We start from the raw sequence: 20,803 nt of genomic DNA, 5'->3' as shown, positions 1-20,803 counted from the left end.
TTTATCTTATCTTATCATATCTTAAATCTTCAATTTTTTAATATAAATATAAAGTGGGGGGGGGGCGGGGGGGGGGGGTCTCACTGGCCACATTACGTTCAGAGCATGATGCTTCAGTACTTTATTATTCTGACATGAGCCATTCTTTACTTTGACTTTTGTATATTTTGACTCTTTCTTGTATTTCCATATTGACCTGAATACTTCCTCCACCAGTGGTGTCAGATATGCAGTTTGGATTAACAGGAATTATTCTAAATGAATTCATATAGTCTGAAATCAGAACTAGTGGCTGGCAGCACATGCGTCACAGCTGTTTGTGGTTAGTTGGTTTTCAGTTTGTCGTGTTGTTAGTCAGGCTCTTTGACCCACATGACGATGACTCATTCACTCAGGAGGAAATATGAACAGTCATTTATTTAAGCAAAATTCACAAGAGATAAAGCTACATCAGTGACAAAATCAGGTTTAAAGACATTATTATGTACACACACATTTATAGTGCATTATATGCAATCATATCTCTCTCTGACTCACTATAACACACACACACACACACACACACACACACACACACACACACACGCACACACACACATTCCTCTCTACAGTCTGTCTGGCAGTATGTTTAGCTGGTTTATCTTCTGAGACTTTATATAATCAAACCATCTATACAAAAAGACATTTCTTACACTGTCACTGAGTCATAAAACACATTAACAGCACAAAATACACATTTATAGAATGTATGTACATCTCATGACGCTGCAAAACTGTGATTCACCACAAATATATTTAGATAATTGTACAAAACAAAAAAAATTGTAAAGCAATTAAATTAAATGTACTGATAGTTTGTGATGAGTTGATCCCTTTGAGATTATATACATACATTAACATGTTAAATCCAGCATTGAGGCAATAAGAGGATAGATTATTTTTGAGCTTGCTGTGGTAAATATATGATTCTCAGTATCTTATTACATATACTGCTAACATACTGTGTCTTATGATGGAAACACAGATGATCATGTTGTTTGGTCTGTAAAAACATACGCAGCACGCGCTAGTCACACCGACACAACACAAGTCACAAGTTAAATGACAAAGACAAGATAAGGCAAATTGAAGTTTACAAAAGAATCTGTAAACATTTAGTCGACAACAACAGCAAAAACATTTTGGATGTTGTGCAAAGACAAGAAGTTCAGCTCGGTACATTATGGCTCAACTACGCCATCCAGCCATAGACTGGATGTAAAGATGGACGACATGTCTCCAGATACGAACACTGCAATCTTGTGAAGATTACGTCATTTGGAGTTTGTGCAGTAGCGATCGGGGGAATAGAGCCGCTGCATCAAAGTCGATCCATAGAAACCATCTTTGAAAAATCGATTTTGACTTTTCAGTTTGGCCCAATCCCCGTCTACTGACATGCAGCCAGCCACCAGGGGGCGATCAGAGAAGTTTGGCTTCACTTTTTAGGAGCCTTTGCATCCAACACAGAATTCACTCATCGCGGCTCCGATGAATTCAGTTGTTTGAACTCAGTACGACACCAGACGAGGGATGGCTTGTTCCTTACATTAGATGAACTCATAATGAGACGGATAAAGGTGGAGGTTTTTCCCGTGGTCCAGAGCGACGAGACATCGCTGATATACGACACACGTAACAAAACATATCAGCTATTTAAGTTTATGGGTTGATTGCAGAGGCGTGGCTTCCTGTAAATCCTGGGTGATAATGCACAAAAGGGATTAAGTGCATCATGGGTGAAAAAGGACTTGATTCTTTGAAGTGACACAATCAGATGCGTCTGAGAATGAGACATAACAGCTTATGAACGTCTTCATTTACTTCACCTCTTCTGTCTTTCACTCTCAAAGCAGTTTCTTTATTCCCTGATAATTCCTCCATTTTCCTCCATCTTCTTGCACCCACATGTGTTTTTCTCTGCCCCCACCTTCCTCACCTCGCTCCCCTTCCTTCCTAACTCCTCCGACCTTTCCTCTTCTCGGCCTCGCTCCCTTCGTCCTCACAGACGTCCTCTTCGCTTTGGTCTGTGGCGAGCGTTTCGTCTGCGTGGCTGCAGCACTGTGATGCGGAGCGAGGCCCCAAAGAGCCGTTGCTATGGCAGCGGGAAGCAGAGCGAAATGTCGCAGAGCCGGCAAAGACGGGTGAGGGCGTGTCCCCGTCTCTGTCGGGTCCAGAGCTGGAGGTGGGAGACGGAGGAGGCATGGAGGAAGCGATGGAGGGCTGAAAGAGGAGAGAATAATTAATGCTTTGTGTGTCTGTGACATACGTACTCCCTCATTGTTTTTATTGCAGCACGTTCATTATTTTATTCACATGTAATGAGATGAAGGACTTGTTGGTCCTCTCTCTGACTTCAGCCAGAGCTCCTTTCAGTCCAGTCGACTTCTCGGTCATCTCCAGGGCGGCTCTCAGCAGTCTGGGAGTCTCCGGCCTGACGGCAGTCGACGGTGCCTGAGGTGCTTCCTTCGCCTCTTCTTTGGGCTCAGGTTTCTTTCCCTTGGTCAGCATCTTCCTGTGGTTGAGACAATGACTTCAGTCAGATGGTAAGAAGTACAAACATGCAGCCAAAGCAGTGGAATCCATGGGGAAGTCGTACAGTTCGGACACGGGACAGACAGAGGACAGAGACAATCATTTCTGTGTGGTTATGTTTAACCTGGCCTTCTTGCGGAGCAGTTTCTTGGACTCGGGGTAGTGGACCAGGATCTCGTTCAGGTCTTTCTTGTCCAGAATGAAGAGATTGGCAAATCCATGAGCAATCACATTGGCTGTGCGCCTATTACCCCCGCCTACTGAAAGCAAACTGCCAATCAGTGAGAGAGGAGAGATGTTCACATGGTTTAAAATCACGTTTAAATAGAAGTTTCAGGGCAGCAAATGGAACCTGATCAGGACACTTGTGTGTCATATTTACTGATTTCAATCAGTCAATCAAACTTGATTGATATAACACCAGTCATTGACAAATCAAATCAATCAGAAATGTTAGAAATTACCTTTTCAAGTGCATTGAAAGTGACATGAATGCAAACATGTGATATATGTATCCGTAGATTAAAGCAGTTTTTTTTGGTCTGCGATTCAAGGCTTGAAAACCTTCGTACCTGATCTCTCCGAAAACGGATCCTGCTCTGAGAGTGACGAACACGTCTTCCCATCAGGTCCCCCAACCACCTGCACCTCCCCCGCTTTAATGATGTACATCTCCCGCCCCACCTCACCCTGAGAAACAGAGGAGAGAGAGAGAGAGAGTCAGATGATGAGAGGAAGAGACGGACACAAGTCTTCCACAAATCAAACACAGGCCGGTTTGTACCTTCTTGCAGACGTAGTCTCCTGGCAGGTAGACGACAGAGCGAAGGCTTTTCAGCATATCAAAGATCATCTGTCTGTCACAACCCTGCAAGAGGGAAATCAGACCAAACTAGAGTATTGTTTCTGAAGCTACACTGTCCACCAGTCTCTATAGTGCATCTTACTGCAATATGACGGGTACACAAGCACCATAACACAACTGGACTTGACTTTCTTTACTGGAAGTTTTAGAAAATACAATTCTTTATTAATCCATACCTGGAACAGTGGGACTTTGCTCACGATGGAGTAGTTGACATCTATAGCAATGTCCAGACGCATTTTATCCGGCAGCTGACACAGCAGCTCCTGCTCGTCTGGATGGAAAACAACAGGAGTGTGACTGAAAGCTCGGATGTACATGAACGTGCACGCTCTGTTTGTTCTCCTTACCCAGCATGCCTTGAGACTGCCAGGTGTAGTTGTACCAGGTCTTCACGCGGTTCTGGACGTCTTTAGGGATGCGGTATGACGACATGTATTTAATAGTGTTGTCCATGCACGTGCGGTAGTAGGTCTGACCCGCGGTGGCTGCACCGACCACATCACGCATCTGAGAAAGACAATTTAACACCATTATTGTGCAAAGCTATTCAATAACACACTGCAGCTTTTAATGTGAGATAGATCTACCTGTCCTATCATGATAGAGAAGGCAAAGACTCCAACAAAGTAGTTGATCAGCTGAAAGACGATCTCAAACAGGGTGGTGGGGTCTGGTAGACCTCCGATGGTGATCAGGGTCTTCACCGCAAAGTAGTAACAGCGAATGTAACTGAGCAAAGGGAAAGAACAAAGATCATGTCTTGGAATCATTAAGGGATTTTAATCAGCTGCAAAACTAATGTCAAAAGGTGAAACTAAAATAGGGGTAGGGAGGGTGTTCATCAGGGGAATCTGTGTGCGACTCAATGAGCAGTTTTGGACCATGCCACAAAAAATCTGTAATTCAAAGTTTTTTAAAGGAAAATTGATTCATCAGATGACTGGATGTTGAGTGGAGATGAAGATTCAGGACGGTGCACAGAAGACTGGATGGACAGAGACTCAGTGTGTGTGTGTGTGTGTGTGTGGGGGGGGGGGGGGGGGGGGTCCATGGGGCATGATTCAGCTTGAGCTGATTACGGGGACCCTCAGGCAGTAGACAGAATGGGATGTGCAAATATGTACCAAACTGAACAGGAAGGGACGAGGGACGAGGGAAGAGGGGGTAAAAGGATGAAGGGAAGTGTAGAGGGAGGGATGAAGATGGAGGGACGGGCCGGGTATGTAATGACAGGTGATTAGAGGTGTCGTTGAGGAATGACCCTGCTCCAGTTTACTAGTTAAAGCTCTGGGAATCCTGGAAAAGCAAGTAAGAGCCGGCTAAACTTAAAAAAAAATGCTAAAAAGTGCTAGAAGCCAAATTCTAATGTGACACGCTTGCTGACTTCTGACGATCGTCTCTGCTTCAGTGGTGTTTGCCTCCACGCCTGAACACTCCAGTCCTGCGCCGTGAGAAAACGGCCACGGTGCGATCACACAAACAAGAGGGTTTCAGAAACAACATCTTCCTCTCTGCACTTTGCTTGTCTTAAACCCCTTAAACCTCCTTCCATCCAAAACCTTTCGTTGATTTGTGTGTGTGTGTTTTGTTCCACCAACCTGTTGCCCTCTCCATTGTAAACCCACTTAGTGGAACCCAGTCCTGTGAAGGCGAGCCCCAGTAGTAGAGACAGGCGTTACAGTGGAGACAGTACAGAAGATAGGTGGTGGTACGATCACCCTGAAAGACAGTGAGACAGTGGAACATGTGAATGCACTGAAATCCAGATATTACATCAGCTGTATGGAAACTGTGTCCCCAGGATACAGAGGTGAAGGTGAGAGAACAGATTTCAGTGCTCATGGTTCCTGTCAGTAGTTCACCAGGATGTAATGAGGAGGAAGAACAGAACAGGAAAGTATTTACATTAGTCTGCAGCCCACCTGTAGATGTAGGCTTTAGTCAAGATGGCCTCCAGACGCTCGTTGAACTCGAAGAAGGAGTTGATCTGGATGAAGAGAGAGAACAGAAAAAATAAGAAAGAAAATAGATGGAAGAAAGATGCAGGTTCTCTTATGTTTGTCCTCAAAAGAAATTCAATGAAAAGTACGAGTGTATGTTTTGATTCGTAATATAGAGATATGATATATGATATAAGAATCAGAGCCTCACCTTCAGCAGCCGTGGTAAACGGAGCAGGGGGTTGATGCCGGTCTTGAAGTAGAAGAGCTCCAGGGGAACGAGGCTGGCGACATCAAACTGAAAAGCAGGAGGGTAAAATCCCCGTCTGATCAAACTGCTCTGATGATTGATTACTCTATATAAGAGTAGAGAAAACGAACAGACTGATACTTTTATAGTCATTTACCTTGAAGCGTTTGGTCTTCATGTAATTCTTTCTCATGTCCTTTTTGTCGCTCTGTCAAGAGAACAAAACAATTACAGATCAATAATCACGTGAACAAATTAAAGTATAGTAATGTAAATGTCACAGGGAATGTTTCATAAGAGAAAGTCTCTGACAGAGGAACTTCTGTTAGTCCCACACGTAGACTGTAAATAAAGATGGACGACACGTGTCCACTTCTTCTCACTATCTAGAAATGAAGCCATAAGAACGTTACCATCTTTCACAGAAGACGTCATTTGGAGCCAGATAATCCACTGACACTGGGGAGGCAGGGTGAATTACCCAATTCCCAGCCAGCCACCAGGAGCGGTTTTGTCGTCCATCTTTATAAACAGTCTATGGTCCCACCACAAGATAGAGCCGGAGCTTCTCGTGCCACACTCACCACGATGTCCCCCCCACGAACAAACTGCAGACGTGGCTGGAAGATGGTGATGTCCAGGATGTAGATGAGGTCACACAGGTAGTCGGTCAGCAGCCAGTAGTAAATGTTGTCCGGAGTCTGATAGGGGAAGGCCCAGCGCACGGGGATGAACCAGGCGTTCCAGTTCCACGCGAGAGAAACCAGGAACATCCACAGCACATACATCAGGTCTGCAGGGAGAGGAGAGGGAGGAGAGGTGAGGGAGGGAGGGAGAGGGAGGTGTCCTCATTCTGTAGTAATGAAGTAGTAGTAAATAAGTTCTGTGAAATATGCCGCAGTTTATGAAATTAGAAAGTGAACTGAAGTAGCAATTTTCTATTATTTTCCATCATCACTTACATAGATGTTTCATTCTATATATATTTTTGTGTGTATTTATTGTGTTTTCTCCCTTGTGCTGTACTTAGGGTCAGGACATATTTCTTTCTGTTTCAAATGGGATCAGAACTTTGTGGCTGAAAAGTAAAGACATTGACTAAGTATTTTGCATGAAGCAGACTCTTCTGCATTGTGAGTTCTGGAGAAGGTGGAGTATTCGGCTGGATTCTCACTGGTGAAGGCGTCGATGCTGGCAGGGAAACGATAGTGAAAACAGGCAAGAATGCACCGAGGAGCTTTCCCATTGCAGCAGCCCCTCGCCTGCTCCTCCTCCGCCTCACTCTCCACTCCTCCTTCTTCTCCTCCTCCTCTTCCTCCTGATGGACCTGCCTGTGCCTCCTTCTCTCCCACCAGCAGCTGCCCTGCAGGAGCCGGCTGAGGAGGTGCTGGAAGGAGGGGAGACGGGACGAAGGGGAGACAAAAGAATGATTGAACATGTACATTCGTGGATGAACTTTGGAACCCGAGTCTGACATTTGCATGAGGAAAAGAAAAAGCTCAGACTCACAGGGGACGGTGCTGTCTTCGTCTGAGCTGTCAGGGTCAATGAGTTTCTCCTTGGCCTTCTGTTCTCTCTTTAAACATCCGCCACCAGCTCCTGCAGCCGATCGTTCACCACCGTGCTGGTCTGACGGCCGAGGACTGCCGGACGTTCTTTCAGACTGTGAAATGAAGTCAGAGATAAAATCAGATGTGTGTGTGTGTCTGTGTGCATGTGTGTGTGTGTGTGTGTGTGTGTGTGTGGTGTGTGTGTGTGTGTGTGTGTGTGTGTGTGTGTGTGTGTGGAGTACTCACACGTCATCTGTGTCGTGCAGGCTGGTCTGGCTGGGCCAGGCCCTGGCTGGGAAGTTTCCTTCATCCTCGTCATCTTCACTTTGAGATTGAAGCTTCCTGCTGTTAAAGTAGTAATATAAACAGTGACATCATTGGTTCAGCATTGAGACGGTGCTGCTTCTCCTGTGTGATTTACAGACAAGTGTCATATTAACGCATTTCATTCATTCATAACAAATTGTCCAATTAGATCAGAATCAGAGATACTTTACTGACATTGGGTTTCACGTGTTGTTTTTGTAAACCCATTTTCAATATGAACAATTTAACGATTTTTCCTGTAAATTGTTTTATAATTCCCTATTTTTTATTCCCATTAAACTAAACTATATATAACTATATATAATACAATTATTAGTAACAATTATTTTACAACTATTACTATTTCTGTGGCACTTCATACACGATGTGAAGTGGTATTTGTAAATTCTAAAAAGACAGTGTTGTGTCAAAAAAATGACAAACTTTGTCAAAGGCAAAAGTAAAACAACAAGAAAAACCACATGTGTTTGTGACTGTGAGAAAATGGCAGATTAATGTAGACTGAAATTAAAATGGAATGAATGAATGAGTAAAACTTCTCCATTCAGATGATGGAATAAATCAGGGATTTAATGAATGAATGTTGATGGATAATCACGGAGCAGCACAATGTGTGGATGAAAAAGATGGATGGACACTAATGATTGATATTTAATAAAGGTTGTATATCTTACATCTTTGTCCAGATGGTCCTATGATTCCTTCCACTACTGCTGACAGGGCCAGAGCAGGTGAGAGAGTGAGTGTGTGTTCATGAAAGAAAGACAGGGAGAGAGAGAGTGTGTGTGTGTGCGTGTGTGTGTTTGTGCGTGCACAACGGTTAATCCAGAAAACAAGTGAAGACATAATCACCTCCAGTTCTCTACAGAGACACATTGATGATGCAAGTGCAAGATCGTGATGCATCGTTTTATTGACTTTTTGCTACGCTACTTCAAAATGCCATGCAGTGGACAAAAAGCACACGAGTCTGTAGATGCTGTGCAAAATTAAACATTTCTTTCACACTTCACACAAAAGAACAGCACAACAACAACAACACAAGAACACAAGACAAGAACCACTCAGTGACTCAGAAACACCTTCCAGCTTCACTTGTTCTGCATTAACAACGTGTGTGTCTGTGCGTGTGATTGCCTCTGCTCTGATTGTCGTTTGTAGTTGTAGTTTTTATGAAAGTCTCGATTTTCATAAAACATTTTACTTGTTGTACACACATGGTTTCTGCAGGTCAGCGATATACTGGCTTCAGTATGTAGGAGGAACAGAGGAGGGTGTTTCAGCACCAAACTGGGAAACTGGGAAGCGATTCGTTCCAAAATGAGAAACTTAATTATGTTGTTTCAGAAATTCTTAGTTTTTGTTAGATTTTGCCAGAAATATCGTCATAAATATTTGATTCGCTCTCCTTTTGGATGAAAATGCTTCACTTGCACACACCATGACAAACGTCTTATAAAAAGTTATGCACGTGTGTATTTGTAAATGAAAAGCACACTGTCCACTGGAGGCTACTACATCTCAGTCCATGCAGGTTCCTTACTCTTTATCTCCTTTACTGTGGATGCAAAGCGTGGGGAGAAGAAAGGACGTCAATGGTTAAAGGTCTGTTAAACAATGACACCTACACCACTGTTGTCTTCACATATAAACCCCAAGGTAACAGTAAAATGTTTCATATTCTCTATAATTTGTGACTTGCAGCGATTTCTCACCTCTGACGACCTCCAGACGGGGTCACAGGGACAGTGAGGGTTGTAAATTTGGGGTCCTGTGGGGTGAGGATTTTGGGGATAGCACTCTGTTCCTCCCCTCCTCCTCTTCCTCCTCTTCCTCCTCTTCCTCCTCTTCCTCCTCCTGCTCCTTCTCCTTTTCTCTCATGGTCTGAGTCCACGTCCTCCACATTGACGGCTGGACGAATGCTGAGGCTGGAGCTCTCTGGAGAGGGAGACAGACATTTATTGTCATTGAGTCCAGATGTAATGTACCATAATGTTGCATGTCCTGCGTAACAAGCGGATCCACCTCTAAACTGGTCCCTCATGAATAAGACCGACGGCTGAGAGGACATTTATCACATGAGTCTGACTCTTATGAATCATGGTACACTGGCAGATTTCCGGCTTCTTTATAGGAGACATGATGCTTTTTCAGTTTTTCTCTCTTCTATTGTGTTTATATAGTTTTTGTGGAAATAAAAGTTCTGCCAAGTCATAAATAAATCTAGTGATAACACGAATTAAAGGTCCTAAATGTCTCCCTTTACATAAAATGTTTTTTATCTAGAACACTAATTTCTTTCCTTCAGAGCGCAACTGATCAAACTTAATAATGTTAGTAAGATTTCTTGAAACACGACAGGACAAGGGAAACGCAAACTGATACAAAACCCACAACCACGACACCAAAACAAGCATTTTGTGAATTTGCTGTGACATTTGAACTCAGCTTCTAATTTCTTTGTCGATGTGTCAATTAGATGTTAATTAAACATCAGAGTTAGTTGACTTATCAATTTGATTTCATGTATCAGATGTGACTGAGTTCATAAATGTTCACAGTGTTCAAGGAATCACACGAAGACAATTAACTTTCTACTGTTGCAGATTCACCTGCGGGTCTGACTGGCGAAACGTCTGAGTCATCTTCGATGAAGAAGGCCGGGTTGGACAGACCCGACAGCTGGCGGGATGTGGCGTTGAGCTGCTTTGACGGGGGACTGACAATCGGTGGCAGGCGCGGATAGGACGGCACATTGGGCAACTCGAGGGTGCTACCATTGGGGGAGGATGGAGACGGGGAGCGGGACCGGAGGTGAGGATGGTGAGGAGGAGAGAGAGGGGAGTGTCGGACGAGCCGGTTGAGTTCTACGTCTTGCGGGTTCTTGTCTTTCTTCTGTTTTTGCTGTTGTTGTTTCTTAGGCATCTTGAGGCATAAGGCTGTTGAGGCGGTTCCGGACGTTGCTGAAGTACTGCTGCGTCCGGGTGGGGAACTGGGAGAGCTTCTGCGGGATGCTTGAGAGGCTCTGGGTGAGACTGGACAGAGTGGAGTCGGCCGAACCCTCCGAGCTTTTGGGCAAACAGTCGGTCAGGTACTGCGAGATGTTTCGGGGGATCTGCGTGAGTCTGATCTGGGAGAACTCCTGGCGTAATTCAGGGGGGAGGGAGGGCAAGTACTGGGTCACATCAGAGAACTGGGTGGGTAGCTTGGGCATGGATGGTATTTTCGGGGGGGAGATGCCGTTCTCTTTGAAGAACGCGTTGATATTGCCGAGGCACTCGGAGGTGTGAGGAATGCGCATCAGGCAGCTCTTAAATGTATCACAGCTGACTGGAGCTATGGAAGAGACAGGAGGATACGCAGATACACAGTCAGGCAGAACAGAAGCATGATGGGAGATTGACTCGGTCAGACAGCAAAGTACTAACAGTAGTAGTAGTACAATGTCACAATCAGATAATGTTCACACCCACAGTCCCCAGATCTACTGATATCAGCCTGACTGACAGGGACCCTGTTCAGACCTGGTTCTAACATCCAGTCTGATCTGATCACATTCAGAGATGGTCCAGGACGCATGAGGCCACAATCTTGTGTCCTGGGCCACGTATGACGGACTCGGGTCACGACCTCTGACCTGCTGCAGTTTAATAATGAAATCAAAAGTGTTTTTACAACCTCTCTCTGACAATGAAAACACTGCCCATATGATTTACTAAGTTCTTTCAGATAAAGAAAATTATTTTGTGATGTAGTGATGTGCATTGATTTGCTCGACCCCTCCTGGCTCATGGCTGTGATGGAGTAAAATACAGTCGTGCTGGTCTGGGTGTAGAAAAGTGTGTCGAATGACAATTAAGCAGCTTCTGAGTTCAATATACCTCAACCAGCAGTGATCTGACTCTAACAGCAGCAATATAATCTGTGTTGAGAAAGATTTTCTGGATGAAAAAAAAGCTAAGACATACCACCACAGTCATCCCCAGTATCTTCCTCCTCCTACAAAAAACAAAGCATAGGTTGCAACAGTTACATTCTGGAAAATGCTTATTTAATGTCATTTATTGTATTGTTAATTTTTTTCTTTCTGTTCTTACTTTCTCTGCAGCTTTGTCAGCGTCAGTGACTTCTCCGATTGGCTCTGCTTTCTGTGGCTGCTGCGTCACAGGCTGAGCGTTGGATTTGGCTTCATGGGTCTTAGTCACTGCTTCTGGTTCTGGTTCTGGTTCTGGTTCTGGTTCTGATTCAGGTTCAGGTTCTGGCTCAGGTTTTGGCTCTGGTTCAGAGATCTTAACGGGTTCAGGACTTGGAGGTGGGGAGGGGGACGTCCGCTGTGGCTCTGCATCCTCCTGTAGCTCTAGATGGCGATTAACAGATATTTAGAATCTATAGAGTGTACTTGGACTACAGAGTATTCTGCTGTCTACTTAGAGTTTGTGACTTTCACCTTTGGGAGGAGAAAACTGAAAAAACTGCAAGAACAACACGTGCAGTGGTGCACGCAGGTTATATGTATATGTATCTTTATACCTAGTTCTAATAAGGTAGGTACCACAGCCTCTTCTAGGTCTTCATCGTCCTCTGCAAGACTCTCTTCATTTCTGCAAGACAGGAGAGGAGAGGAGAGGAGAGGAGAGGAGAGGAGAGGAGAGGAGAGGAGAGGAGAGGAGAGGGAGGAGAGGAGAGGAGAGGGAGGAGAGGAGAGGGAGGAGAGGGAGGAGAGGAGAGGAGAGGAGAGGAGAGGACGGATCAAGAAAGGATAAGGGAGGATGGGACAGATGTCACAAAATAGCAAAAACAAAAAACACGATAGATTTTTTAAAGCTGTATCACGTTTTGTAAAACTAAAACACTTTCAACCTGATAATAGAAAACTGAGAAGTATGACCTCGCCTCACTGTGACCTCGTAGCCTAGTTACTGTTTCCTCTCTAGTGTTATCACAACGTCTCGGTGATCACCTGTCGGTCAAGCTTATATAATCTGTTTACATCAGGATGATAACGAGTTAAATAAGAATTAATAACACAATAACATATCAGCCCATTATCTAAACACGACGCTCTCTCATCAGATACTCACTTGTTCACACGCGTTAATCGTCAACAGTCCAAACTGAAAATGTCCACGAGCATCAAAGTGACACCAGCTCATGAACCAGTTCAGGCGACTTTGTAAATGTTAGAAAAACAACAGGGACAATGTTCCGTAACATCTCCGCCTGTCATGTTCCCTGTTCCTCCTGAAGCAGCGAGCAGGTGTTACCAGAGGAACGGCTGAGAGGGGGAGAGGGGGACGGCACACATGTTGCCATGGGAAGCTGTGGTTGCTATGGTGAGGCGGTGTGATGCCACACAGACTGTGATGCTGAGGCAGAGATCACATAACGAGAACCCACGGGATTTGGAGCCAGAGCCAACGACAGCTCGTTCATCTGGAGCTGGATCAGCGTGACGGAGCGAAGTTTGACTGCAAGATTCTTTATTTGACAACTGTGCAGCTGCAGACGACAAAACTGCAGCGGCACAGTCTGAGATTTAGGAAATTGTAATAAATAAGGAAAAAGACCATTCAAATATAAAGATATAGACGTATACAAATTTTAAAATATAGAAATGATAGAAATTTAGAGATATAAAAGGATATATGTTGAAAAAATTTATGTTATTATTCTGTGAGATAAAGTGTGCAAATAAACAATAAAACTTCAGCAGCAGCTTATGCAGTAGAGCTGGATTTGCATTTTTCCTTTTGGGGGTCGATGCCAATATCGATTTTAGGGAGAAATAAAATTCCAATACTAATATATCGGCTGATATTTAAAAAAAATTATGATGTTATCAAACCCTTGTGACAAAGAAGTGTAATTGAGGCTTGATATTTTACACTAGAACCATAAATTATCAAAAAAGACACCTCTCTCTCTCTCTCTCTCTCTCTCTCTCTCTTCTCTCTCTCTCTCTCTCTCTCTCTCTCTCTCTCTCCTCTCATGGGCACATGTCTTACTCAGCGTCGTCAGGCTCACCTCCAGCCGCTCTGCACTGTCCAGCGAGAGCCTGATGGAGTGTCCCTCACTGGCCATCTGTCTGACGGCCATCTCAGCCGCGTGACTGGCCACCTCCTCGGCCACACGGGTCATCTCCACGCGCTCCACCAGCAGACTAGAGAACGACATGGACAACACTGATATGATTCATGTTGTGAAGTCAGTGTTATAATGGGGGAAAATTCAATTTAGGATTTCTTCTCTCTTATAGCTTTAGACTTTAGATACCACAGAAAAGAACACGTTTATTAGCCAAGTCAAACGATTGGTTGTGACCCTCTTACCGTTCCTCCATGGTAGCAAAGGCCGAATCTTCAGCCTCCCTCTTGATGCTCTCAATAAACGGCGTCCAGCGGCCTGTCTGAGTCTCGGCATCTTCCTGAGATATCTTCGTCGAGTTCTCTGAAGTCCTCCTGGCACTGGATTGGCATCAGCCTGCACCCTGGGCCGGGATGGGCGCCGCCGGCAGTGAACTGCAGTGCGTCTGCTGCATCGTGTCCTGCTGCTGGCTTGTCGCCGGTGATGGGGGAGTCAACAATGTGGACGGTGGTGCAGGTCTGTGATGACCCTCGTTGTCTGAGTCCACGTCTTCTAGGACCATGTCAGGTTTGAGTTTGGATGAAGCTGTGAGGGCGACAACGGTCGACTTGTGAGTGGCAATAGATGCACTGGGGTATGGATTTAGTTTGGGATTTGGATGGTAAAAGGTCTATTTGGACACATAAAGTATGTAATCATCAATCTTTCCAAAATGACATCTTCACCACATTTTGTTTTTTGTTTTGTTTTGCATCCGTCACATGTCAGGACCCTCATAATCAAAGTCTTGTAGCTGGTGAATTCTCTCCGGACGTAATCCTGCTGGATCCTCACCTGGAAACTCTGGAGAACGTCTGTAGCAACCGACTCAACGTCTGTAGCAACCGACTCAACGTCTGTAGCAACCGACTCAACGTCTGTAGCAACCGACTCAACGTCTGCAGCAACTGGACTCATGCATTTGCATTCAGAAAGTCCAGAGTTCAGTCTGAAAGCAGCTTATGTGATTGGTACCATAGACTGTAGATAAAGATGGACAACATGGCGGCTCCTCAATCCCTACCTAGACTCCAAATGAGGTCATCAGTGCAAGATGGCAGCGTTCGTATCAGGTCTATTTGGGCTTCATTTGAGAGGAGGAGGCGACATGTTGTCCATCTTTATTTACAGTCTGGTCTCTACTTGCTCTATCAGTAGTTCAGGTCGAGATGTTGACGACTCCTGGAGGTAAATAAATGTGCTTTTTGAAATTGTCTATCGATAAAAACCACCACATAATTCATTCCACACTGAATCTTTATTATTCCTGCAGTGTGTTTACATCACAGCGTTATACTGACGTGTTCTACCACTTCATCTGCTCCACAGTCAAAAAAACGTTTTAAATTCTTACAAATCAGGTCAACCCCCGGGAACAAACACCACAGGTCACAGTTCAAGGCCTTGGATACAAATCAAGTGGATCACATTTGGGCCTCATCCTGCATGTAGTACTCATACAACTTCACTTAAACCCTCAAATATTACACGTACTGACAAATGGTCAAGACCCTGAACTGAACTCAACTTTGCTTGAACAAAAAAATATAGATTTGAAGGAATACGAAAATTAGTCTATTTTCCTCCTAAAGTAAATGTAAACTATTGATAAATAAGTTTATATAAAGATAATACAATAGCACATTTAAATAGCTGCCATTTAATCAATATTTCTGGATTTCGGTCGGGAAAAGAAGAGACTACATTTAAATGCATGACCGGTACATCGCCTTTGTTCCTGAATATGTTCTGTTTCTGGATATGAAAATGGCAACATGAATATACATAGTGTACATTTCCATTGGCTAAAGCACAGCACCAGAGAGATGTAACGTCTGCAGCCATTCGTGCATTAAACCTACAGTAATGTCAAATATGTCAATCACTAAATATTTCTGTCAAACAGAAAATGTGCAAATTCACAGACATCAACACATAGATTCACCTACAGACTAAACAGTACACACTTTACTTACAGCGCAAATATCAGTGCACACATTTGAAGCAGTAATACATTCATTTTCAAACTGTACTGAGTACAGCAAGGTGAGTTGAATATAGCTCTATATTCTTTAAAAGCTGCCTAGAGTTTCAGTACTGAGCTGCACGTTGTACATCAGCTGTGGCTGTGTGTGTGGTGTGTGTGTGTGTGTGTGTGTGTGTGTGTGTGTGTGTGTGTGTGTGTGTGTATGTGTGTGTGTGTGTGTGGGAATCGGAGCATCCCCCAGTCGTCTCCTCCTGCTGTTTAAGGGGCTCGCAGCGCCTTCCCCCCTGAAACAGAAGGAGAAGAGGGACTGAGTTAGGCTCCGACCACCCGACCAAAACACTCTTCAAAAACTATGGGGGGAAAAAACCAGAGGGCGCTTCAACAGAAAACACATTTACAGTCATTTTCCAGATATTACACAGATCCAGAGGAGAATGAATGAAGCGAGAGAACCCCATGTTTTTAAAGAGATGTTTCTGTTTCTATTTTCTGGGAAAACAGATAAAGATCCACTTGACTGAACTGTGAGTTGTGGCACTTTGTACCGGCAGGAAAAGGTTTTCTACAACCACAGGAAAGTAACTGTAAGTGACTGAAGCCTCAACTCACCTTTCTGAAGAACTTGAGCTGCACACTGAGGGAGAAAAGAGAAACAGCAGTTGTAAGAGCTGATTATGATCAATACAGAAGACGAGGTGAAGGAAGGAAACAACAATCATTCATTTATTCACACAATTTACCTCGATTTCGTCTTTGGGGGCAATCGCAGGCTGAGGCAGCTTCAGGCCCAGACCGGACATGAACCAGCCGACCACACTGTGGAGAGACAACTTATTAATTAATATAATTAACCCAATGTACTTAAGCTGTCAATCAAGAAGAGAAACTATTAAAACAATTGCCGTAAAATGGAGATAAAAACTAAAAAGATGAGAAGAATAAAAATTATAAATAGAGGTAAACAGACGTTGAAATAAAAGAGATATAAGAATAAGTAAAAGTGGTCAATAATGATAAAAGAGAGTGAACTGTTAATAAACAATAAATCAATTAAACAAAGAATGTCTAAAAGACCATTCTTAGTCAAAAGCCAGACTGAGGAGGAAGGTTTTAAGTTTACGTTTAAAATAAAATGATAACAACATGAACGACGGCTGATTTCCATTTAGTTGCTGCGGTTTGAGCCCCCTGTTGTTGATTGCTGGCTCAACGGTTACTGGGATACTGGAATATAACAGAACCCTCCATAAAATTACCAGTCACACTATAGTGAATCTGTGGAAAGAAAAAACCTACTGGGAAACTTTGCTGTCAGTATCGATTGAGATTCCACTGAGAGACTCAGGTGGTGGAGACAGAACTGCAGAGAAGAGAGAGAGAGACATATATGTGGTGTTTGTGCTATGGTTATTAATTGCACGTGTGTGTGTGTGTGTGTGTGTGTGTGTGTGTACCTTTGTCCACAGAGGAGCGGGAGTGGGACACCTTGGGTGAATTGTCTATCATAACAGCACCAGGGGGCAGTATAACTGGCTGAGGGATGATCTCCTTTATCCACTTCACCACACTGCAACAGAGAAAGACACAAGTTTGAACTGCCTGCTCTGATGTGTATGTGTGTGTGTGTGGTGTGTGGTGTGTGTGTGTGTGTGTGTGTGTGGTGTGTGTGTGTGTGTGTGTGTGTGTGTGTGTGTGTGTGTGTCACTCTGGTGTGCACCATAACAACATGCTATATATATGTTGTCGTCATATGCTGGTGTGTGAAGGTCCAGCTTGAATAATTGTGCTCGTGTGGTAAAGAGGGGATTTGTTCTCACTTCGGGGGAACTGGGGGGTCAGACTTTCTGCGTCTGCGTCCTCGTCATCTGACACCAGCTCCACCACTGGGATGTGTGGGAGGGGATCGAAATCTGGACCAATCAGAAACCTCAGTTAGGGGAAAAAACTACTGAGAAATCCATGATCAGTGGCAAATTTACTTTAACGTAACAAAACTTTATTATTACTTCCTAAAAAATGAGATTCAAAATATTCGTTCATGCATTTCTTCTCAAATTAGTCCCTGTACATGATGAACTTTCAAATATTTTAAACACATGATGAAGAAACGTACCTGGCATTGTTTCAACATCATAGATCTAGAACAGCAGAAAGGACACAGAGAACCGATTGGGATCAGTTTTAAGTTCAATTGGAACTTATATATTTGAATTCCACCACCAATTGATCTGAACAAAAGGATGTTTATCACTGCAGCTCTATGGAAACAAGGTCAAAGAACCTGGTTGAAGTAGCAGTGAAAGTTAATGGAGGAGATAAACCTGGATAAACACCCTGTAGTTTCCTTTATGAGATGAATACACATGATTAATCATGATAAGCCTCTGGGACAATCAATCAATTTATCCATTTACGCATGTTGCTCCTATTATGTCGGTCTGAGGAGAAAATCCTGAAGAGGGCTGTTAGTGGGTCTGACCTCGTGTGCTCCTCGTTGTTGGTCTCTCTGTACTTGTCGTCGGGCTGAGGCAGGACCTTGGTCAGACCCTGAGCGACCCAGCCGATCACTCCAGACCTGCGGGAGAGAAGCAGCCGTTCGATTTAGCCTGCGATGGATCGTGTTTCTTTTTTAAAATATTCTCCACTTCTCTAATCAGTAAAGTACCTTTCTCCATCTTCTGTCTGATGGACGAACAAGAGGGAGAAATAAGAACGAGAAAAACATTAGGACAGAAAATATGATTTATATTGAAAACCAAATATCAGCCTGATTTACTGTATAAGCAGATATACTACAGGTCCACTCAGACGTCTGTCCACTCACCCTGGAGTCATTGGCCCTGCCGAGTCGAGGGGAGTTGGACGGCTGCGGCAGAGCGCTGACGAACCCATTAGACAACCAGCCTAATACTCCAGTCTGGGCCTGACTGCAGGGGAGGTCAGGAGAGATGGTTAGAGTGTCTACACATACACACACACACACAGACACACACAGACACACACACACACACACACACACACACACACACACACACACACACACACACACACACACACACACACACTGGAGGGTCACATTTACCTGTCTTCTGAAACTTCCTCTGTGTTTTTCAGTGGAGGACTCTTCACTGAAGGTATGACTGAAAACAAAAATACTCGTGTTTTAGACACATTCTCACGTTTACAGTATGTACAGTAAAACTATGTGTATGTACATATATACGTAAAGGTGCAGAACAAATAGTATAAAACACGCTGAAGGTATTTCTCACCCTCTCTGATTTTGGGGGGAACCTGAGAGACAGAGAGAGAAAAGAGTGAGAAACACTGAAAATACAAAGTATGTGTGATGGCGATAATGATGATGATGATGTGTGTGCGTGTGTGTGTGTGTGTGTGTGTGTGTGTGTGTGTGTGTGTGTGTGTGTGTGTGTGTGTGTCATACAGCAGGGGTCTTGGCAGGTTCATCTGGAGCTTCGGGGGGTTGGGGCACCACTTTCACCACCCAGTTAAACATCCTGTTGAACACACACAAACACACACGTACACACACACACACACACACACACACAGACAGACACACACACATGGTCAGCCTCTGAACAAGCCCCTCATCAAACATTGTAGATAACGCTGATGATTATTCCTGTTCGCTCTCTCCTCGTGGGTTCGTTGAAGCAGCCTCTTCACGTTTCAGACTGAGAGCCCTCAACTGGAGCTGATGACGTCTGACAACCAACTTTCGGGTATAGTTGGGATCTCATATAACATATAAATAAATAAATGAGTTTGTTATCTAGACTAAGATATTTTCTTGAATGCAAACCAGCAGGAGTCAGAAGTCAGAGACTATAAAGGGGCAGAGGTTGACCTCACCCAGGCTGCAGAGCAACACAATCTGCCTCAGCTGCAGACTCCACACAGGGTCGAACCAGAATCACATTAACATCGAACTGACGCAGCAGCACACGATATACACTGGCAGAGCAGGAACACCACTTATCTGGCTTAATCTCAAATGTGCGTACTATTCTCTGTGAGAGTTGATCAGCCGGTTGAGCTAATCCAGTTCAGCAAAGGGGTAAAGAGCTACTGGACCTGGAGGATTTCCTGGAAACGCAGGTCAAGAGCAACCAGGACAACCGACAACTGCAGTGAATGTTTCTAAATATTAACCATTATCACAGGTTGGTGGTAAGTTTGGAGTCCATTTAAAACTTGCTATTAAAAGGTATGTCCCTGTATTTTGGATCATGTAAAACTGAAAGGTCTGAGTTTGCATCTTGCAGCAGATTCTCTCCTGTCGTCTGTCTGCTGGGTGGAGACATGTCTCATGAGCCGGAGACAGAAAAACCAAAAACAGGATCACGATTAATTGAGATGACAAATGTAAAATATTACAGAAGACTGAAGCATTAAAGTTTCCTCAATGAGGCAATCTTTTTTTTATGTTTAAAAAAAATAGGGGCAACATCAAGTTAAAATTATCACATTGTTATTTTACAATCTCATTATGGAACAACCACAGACACACACACACACACACAACTTCTTTACAAAGCAGTTTGATCTGTGGTTGTGATCCCTCTTGTGATTCCCGACAAACTCTTCACCAGCAGAGATCAACCAGGGCCCTAATCTCAAAGTCTTTAGATTCAACAGTGCAACACTCCGTCCTCCAACTAATCTACAGCCGGAACGAACTTCTGACGTGTGTCCTCGCCAGCCAAAGATCCTCAAACCAGCATAAATCATGAGGAGGAGGAGGCCCTGAAGATATAATTCTTCATCTACATCAACATCCTTTTGAAGGATTCATTCAATTGAGGCTTCAGCATTTCATAAATGTCACCGTCCTGAAATAAAGCCAGACATGAGCACAAACCCAGCTATTATACCTCAATGACTTCTTCTTATCTTCTGCAAACCACACTTCTGCTGCAACTTCACCGATCCCAGTTCTGCACCCAGGTAGTAATTATCCACGCAGGAATTTGTGCATTTCTTAGAGTAACTAAGGTAACTTCCTTACCTGTGCGTCTACAGGTGCCTCTGCATACCGGTGGGGTGGGAGAACCAGAGTGCGCCACAGCCGGCACAAGTGTGCTGGGATTTACACAGTGGCTGCCTGCGGCTAACGGGATTACCCAGCACCACCTGAAGGTCAAGGCACAATCCTGGACT

General features: G+C 44.0%; 1 long non-coding RNA gene and 1 pseudogene across 1 annotated transcript; both read right to left on the bottom strand.

Annotated features, from left to right (window-relative positions):
- Window positions 1-1,978: 1,978 nt before the first annotated feature.
- On the bottom strand, window positions 1,979-20,774 carry LOC117763155 (annotated as a pseudogene).
- LOC117763574 lies at window positions 11,807-12,994 on the bottom strand. Its single transcript, XR_004614185.1, has 3 exons — window positions 12,591-12,994; window positions 12,040-12,110; window positions 11,807-11,866 (listed from the first exon to the last, which is right to left on the bottom strand). It is a non-coding gene; the product is annotated as an uncharacterized LOC117763574 (long non-coding RNA).
- Window positions 20,775-20,803: the final 29 nt, after the last annotated feature.

The sequence above is a fragment of the Hippoglossus hippoglossus genome, chromosome 6 (assembly GCF_009819705.1).
Source record: "Hippoglossus hippoglossus isolate fHipHip1 chromosome 6, fHipHip1.pri, whole genome shotgun sequence".
NCBI classification, from domain to species: domain Eukaryota; kingdom Metazoa; phylum Chordata; class Actinopteri; order Pleuronectiformes; family Pleuronectidae; genus Hippoglossus; species Hippoglossus hippoglossus.
This window is presented reverse-complemented; position numbering and strand designations above follow the sequence as displayed.